This window comes from Colobus angolensis, unplaced genomic scaffold, assembly GCF_000951035.1.
Source record: "Colobus angolensis palliatus isolate OR3802 unplaced genomic scaffold, Cang.pa_1.0 Scaffold7, whole genome shotgun sequence".
Classification (NCBI taxonomy): Eukaryota; Metazoa; Chordata; class Mammalia; order Primates; family Cercopithecidae; genus Colobus; species Colobus angolensis.
Genome location: NW_012120709.1, coordinates 27,106,168 through 27,112,134, shown reverse-complemented (window position 1 = coordinate 27,112,134; position 5,967 = coordinate 27,106,168). Strand labels below are relative to the sequence as shown.

General features: G+C 49.8%; 1 protein-coding gene across 1 annotated transcript in view; it reads right to left on the bottom strand.

Annotated features, from left to right (window-relative positions):
* The window catches only part of GRIK4 (glutamate receptor, ionotropic, kainate 4), a 432,235-nt gene that overhangs the window by 402,716 nt on the left and 23,552 nt on the right, over window positions 1–5,967 (bottom strand). The gene's annotated exons all lie outside the window — the stretch shown is intronic.

Sequence of the window (5,967 nt, the reverse complement as noted above, 5' to 3'; positions counted from 1 at the left end):
GGGCAGCCCATCTTTCCCACAGCCACCAGCAGACATTCTCTTCAGTCCCACCATTTACCCCAATCAGTGGCAATGGAGTCATGATACGGCCATGAGTGATTTGGATTAACCGTGGCCCAACTGCGGTGAATCGCAGGAGGGTACACCTTCCCTGAAAATATCACCACCTCTTTCATGGAAAAAAAGTACCCCATATCTGAACAAAATCAGGCTTCTGCTAACATGGAAGATGGGAGGAAACAGCTGTTAGGAGGGTAACTGATCAAGGAGAGAGTGCAAGAGGAGGCTGGAGAATTAGATGAGCCAGATTATACCTTATACGGCATTATGAGGGCCTTATAAGGCATGGCAAGGAGTTAGGATTTTATTTATTCATTTATTTACTTATTTATTTATTTAGACAGGGTTGTGCTCCGTTGCCCAGACTGAAGTGCAGTGGTGCAAACACAGCTCACTGCAGCCTCAACCTCCCAGGCTCAGGCGATCCTCCCACCTCAGCCTCCTGAGTAGCTGGGACAACAGGTCCTGAGTAGCTGGGACAACAGCCACCATGCCTGGCGAATTTTTGTATACATATTTTTTAAGAGACAGAGTCTCACCATGTTGCCCAGGCTGGTCTTCAACTCTTGGGTTCAAGCAATCCGCCTGCCTTGGCCTCCCAAAATACTGAGATTACAGGCATGAGCCACTGTGCCCAGCAGGATTTTATTCTAAGGGTAATGAATAGCTACTGAAAGGTTTTAAGCACAGGAGTAGCACGAAACAATTTAAATGATGTATTTGCAATGCATAGTTTTTAAAATGCTGTGCTGTGTGGAGAACAAGGAGCAAGAGAAGTGGAAGGAGAAAAAACAATTTGGTGGCTACTGTCTTAGGTCAGGAGAGAGATGGTGATGGCCTGGACAGATGGGTGGCGGAGCAAGCGGAGAGAGAGAGAAGGGTATAAATTTGAGGCACCTGCTGGAGGTAAATTGTCAGGACTTGGTGGGGTATGGGATGTGGAGAGTGAAAGAAGGGACAGATCAGGAATGACCCCCATTCTTTTGGTCTTATAAACTGGGGATCATGCCATTTACTGAGATGGGGAAAGAGGGAGAAACATATTTGGGAAGAGGAATAAAGTGGTTTTCCATGTTTAGGATCTATGGAGGACATTCAAATGAAAAAGTCAAGTAGATAGATGGAACTGCTAGAGCTGCACTCAAGAGAGAAAGTTGGAGGTCATCACTGTATAGATGGTATTGAAAGTGTGGCAACAGGTAAGCTCACTCAGAGAGAATACACAGTTAGAGAAGGCAGCGGGGGGCAAGGCGTGGGACATCCGACATTTAGACAGGAGTAAAGGGGGAGTCAACAGAAAGGGATATGAGAAAGACAGACCTGAGGTGGGGGACGCAGGAGGAATGGAGTGTTCAGGGCCTGGAGTAAGTGTCTCAAGGGAGGAGGGAAGTGTCGAATGCCATTAAGAACCAAGATGAGGACAGCAGTGTCCACATGAGTGGGCAACATGGAAGCTACTAGCAACCTGTACAAGCTGTTGAGTGGATTAGTGGGGTGGCCGCCAGCTTGAAGTGGGCAGCAGAGTGACCAGGAGGTGAAGTGGAGGCAGTGTGTGCCCACAACTCTTCTGAGTTGTTTGGCTACAAAAGGGAGCAGAAATGGAATAGGAGAAGAAGAGGCACAATTGCAGGTGGCTTTTTGTGGTTTTTTTTTTTTTTTTGAGACGGAGTCTCGCGCTGTTGCCCAGGCTGGAGTGCAATGGCACGATCTTGGCTCACCGTAACCACTGCCTCCCGGGTTGAAGCGATTCTCCCACCTTAGCCTCCCGAGTAGGTGGGATTACAGGAGTGTGCCACCATGCCCAGTTAATTTTTTGTATTTTTAGTAGAGATGGGATTTCACCATGTTGGGCAGGCTGGTCTCGAACTCCTGACCTCAAGTGATCTGCCCGCCTGGGCCTCCCAAAGTGCTGGGATTACAGGTGTGAGCCACCACACCCAGCCAGCTTTTTCAAATACGACCAAAAGAACAGAGCACATCCCTACCCTGCTGCGAATGATCCAAGGGTGAGATCCCTGAGAAGGTGAGGGGCTGGGAGGCAGCCATGCAGAGGACCAGGCCCTCAGAGTTGCAGGAGGGGCACATGTGGGTGGGAGGTCAGGCGGGTTTGCAGAGTTCAGGGTGAAAAGGGGCTCCAGTCTGATGTCTTCTGCTTCCTCCGTGAAGGCTGAGGTGAGATGCTGCGCTCAGAGGGAGGGTGTGGGAAGTGCCGGGGGAGATCCGAAGCCAGAGAAGGTAGGAAATCCAAGCTTTAGGGAGTAGAAAGGGAGTCGACTAGAGCAACATCATTCGATAAAAAATCTTAAAAGGCCCCTGCATTGAACTATGATTTTCAGTTAGGAAATCTTCCAGCCCAAGGGAATGCAGTGCCGAGCAGAGGAGAGGATCAATTGGGAAACTAGCACAGCAAGCTTCGTTCTTGTTCTCAGGGTTCATCATTAAAGAAAAACAGGCACAATCACGTAGGGGGGGCCTGGCCATCGTAGGACGGCGGCCATCTCCAAAGAGTCGTGTGCACATACTCGTTAGCAGGTCAGACTGCATTTCCCCCTGGACTTCTGCACAATTTCTGGGCTGCTTCATCATCATTTCTGAAGGATCTGTAATTGGCACTGATTCTTAAGCTTGAACATAAAGTTTTCCAGTCCCTAAAGCCTCTCTGTCAAGTACTTAATGACCTGTAAAACACTTAAATAAACCAAAAGAGCTCTGATTTTAAGGACCCCAGCAGCGAATCTTTTTCTGTAAAGCGAGGTCTTTTGTGACGCAAATGACCTCCACCTATTGGATTTTCCTAAAGAGAGGTCCACCCACATTCCAGGGCTTTGTGACCCAAGTGGAGCCTGCACAGGTGGTTTGTACTGACATATTTTATTTCCTAGGACATTGACACACATCTGCTCAAATTAATTACTCTTCCAAGATCTCTCCCCTGACTCATCCGGTGGGAATAACAGACCCTGTGCCGATGCAAGTGCAGAAGAGGAGGGAGGGACGCAAGAAAAGGAGGAGGGACGCAGGAGGAAGAGGCATGGACTAGGCATTGTGCAGCTTATATTATAAAAATGCAAGCTTCAGCACTTCACTTATACCCAAAATGTTTGTCTATGAGCATCAATCCACAGGCAAACACACAACAGAGTTGTCTAGGACAAAGAGACAGAGGAAAAAGCCGGGTGCATTAATCCCTAGTACTGACTAGGAGAACCTCTGAGAAGAGGCTGTGGTGGAGGGAAGAGGGGAGAAGGCAAAAAGACCAGAGGAGGCAGGAGGCAGGTGGGGTGCACACCGAGGGTATGCTACAGTTAACCCTTACAGCACACTGTTACATTAAATTCTAACTTTATTAGTGCTATGGCTAGTGGGAAGACACCAAGAGGAAGAGTGAACATGGCATGGAGTTGGATTGAGAAGGTGGCCACGGGATGGTGCCCTATGGAGGCATCAGCTTCCCTGTCAACCAGTAGCACAGTCATGCCTAGGCCCATCCGCCAGCATCACAGCCAGCTACAGGCTTGGGAGGCAGGGTCAAGGGGCATCACCAGCCCCAGGTGAGTCCTAGAGATGCCTTCCTGCACCCTGACATCCAGGTGCACGGCCATGCCCAAGTCCATCTCCTCCCTTGACTGTGGGAGACGCCACCTGGGTATCTCCCACAGTCAAGGGAGGAGATGTGTAAGGGAAGCAGAGACCACAAATCCAGACACCACGGTCCTATTCTTTCAGATGTGGCTGGATTGCGCAGTATGGTGACTTGCCTCAGTTTATGCTTCCAGTGGGAGAAGGAAGCAGGTGAAGCAGCCATATCTCCTGTGATTTAACCACTGCACAAAACATCTCTTGGCAATGACCATCATCATTTGGGAGTGTCTCGGGCCTCAGGTGAGAGTTGGCCTACAGAAACCCCAGGAAGGGAGGAAGCCGAGGATTTATTAAATCCCTTAACCCTCAACAGCTTCATTTAACCTGCCAGGAGGACAGAGATAGCAGTACCCATCTCAGAGGTTGCTGAATCAACAATCTGTATAAATCACTTAGCAAGGTGCCTGGCATATACTAAGCATTCCACAAATGAAAGGCTAGCCAGGGCCTAGAGGCAAGGACCCTGTGGCAGAAGCTGCGTCTGAGGGGCCTAAAATCCCTGAGTCATGCATGAGTCACCATACGGTGAGCCTTGGGGCTCCCAAAGAAGAGGCCTGAGTCCAAATCAAGGGAATGAGCATTCCAGGCACTGTGCTCAGCCTAGAAATACAGCAATAATCACAATGCTATGCCAGCAGCAGGGGGCACCTGGATGTCAGGGTGCAGGGAGGCATCACTAAGACTCATCTAGGGCTGCAGACCCAGGCCACCAGACTGACATGTAAGGCCAAGCGCTAGTTCCACGTAAGGAAGCAGAGTCTGCAAGACGATTTCATTCCAATTCAGACAAAGCCTGCAGCTAGGAGGAAATGTTCTGCCCAGGCAGAATGAATTCAGTGCTAAGGCCTGCAGGTGGAGGCCTCCGGGGCCAGATGAGAGGAAGCAGAGGCAGGGGTAAGGTATAAGGTCAAGGTGAAGGCAGAGAGTCAGGGACAAGGTGCAGGGTCAGGAGTAGGGCGCAGGCTCAGGGGTAAGGTGAAGGCTCTGGTTGAAACACTAAAGAGAAAGAAGAAAAAGGCAATGAAAGGAATCCTTCATGGATGAAAAACGCATTGAAATGTACCCTCCTTCCCAGCTCCAGACCTTGGCCTTGAACACAGCTATGTCCTTGAACCAGCAGGACGCATGAGTCAAAAGCACTGAAAGCTGCCTCTGCCTCTCTTTGGCTGCGCTACCCTGCAACCCTCACCTGCCTCCCTGGGCCTCAAGGGATTAGGTCCAACGACCTTTGAGGTCCTTTCCTGCTCTGGCCTTCTAGGAGTGAAGGGAGAAAGAAGTGTGAAAATGCCAGCTGCCCAAGCAGCACTGTGTGTGTCCCTCTGGCCTTTTTGGCTATCAATACCTTTAAAATATATATGAAAAGAGACAAATGTGCCTGTCTCCTGCTGAGGCCGGGAACTGTGATGATAGGAGGCGCTGGACAGGCAGGGGGTGGTGAGAGACCTGAGGGTTCGGGGAGGGTTACGCTTTGCTTTCTGAGTTCCCCCAGGAGCCAAGGAGTGCAAACGGAATGCTCCCAGAGCAAACGGTGGCTGCTGGCTGAAGGATTTTGTTCAGATTTCCAGCGTCCTGAGCCCTGTCCTGTAGGGGTTGCATCTAATTCAACAGACTCGACTGCTACAGTGAGACACGGGTGGCCAGCACCGTGGAGGTTCCGAGGGTTGAGCCAGCAGGAGTTCCCAAGCCGTAGCTTGAGTCAAAAGCAGATGTATCCAATCTATCAAGTCCTCCCTAGAAAAGCCCTTGGCATTTAGATGGTGGCCAAGGTAGGATTTTGACTTCTACTAAGAAGAAATAAGGGCTGTATACCTACAGCCTGCCAACTGTGTTATGGTTGGCCTAGGCAGTAAATTAAAATCATGTAGTGCAGTGGCTCTCAAGGTGTGGTCCACAGACCAGCAGTATCAGCATTAGTGTCACCTAGAAACTTGTTAGAAATGCAAATTCTTGAGCCTATTACAAGATGTTCAGTGACTACTGCCTTCAGCTTGGCCTGCTTGGTGCACGTCACCACTCAGCTGGAGCCCAGAGGGCATCTGATTTTTCCAACCCTTAGCAGAGAAGGTAGTTCTATCCTGAGCACAACTTCTTGGCAGTTTCCTGATACCACAGCCTCTCTGCACCATCTGCTCATAAAGGCTCCTCATTATTTCTAGAATAAAGTCCCAACTTTCTTGACCTGAAAGCCAAGTCTCTTCTAGACTTTCCAGACCCAGCCAACATTTGCACTCTTAGCTCTGTCCCGACTATACCGACAGTTCTCAA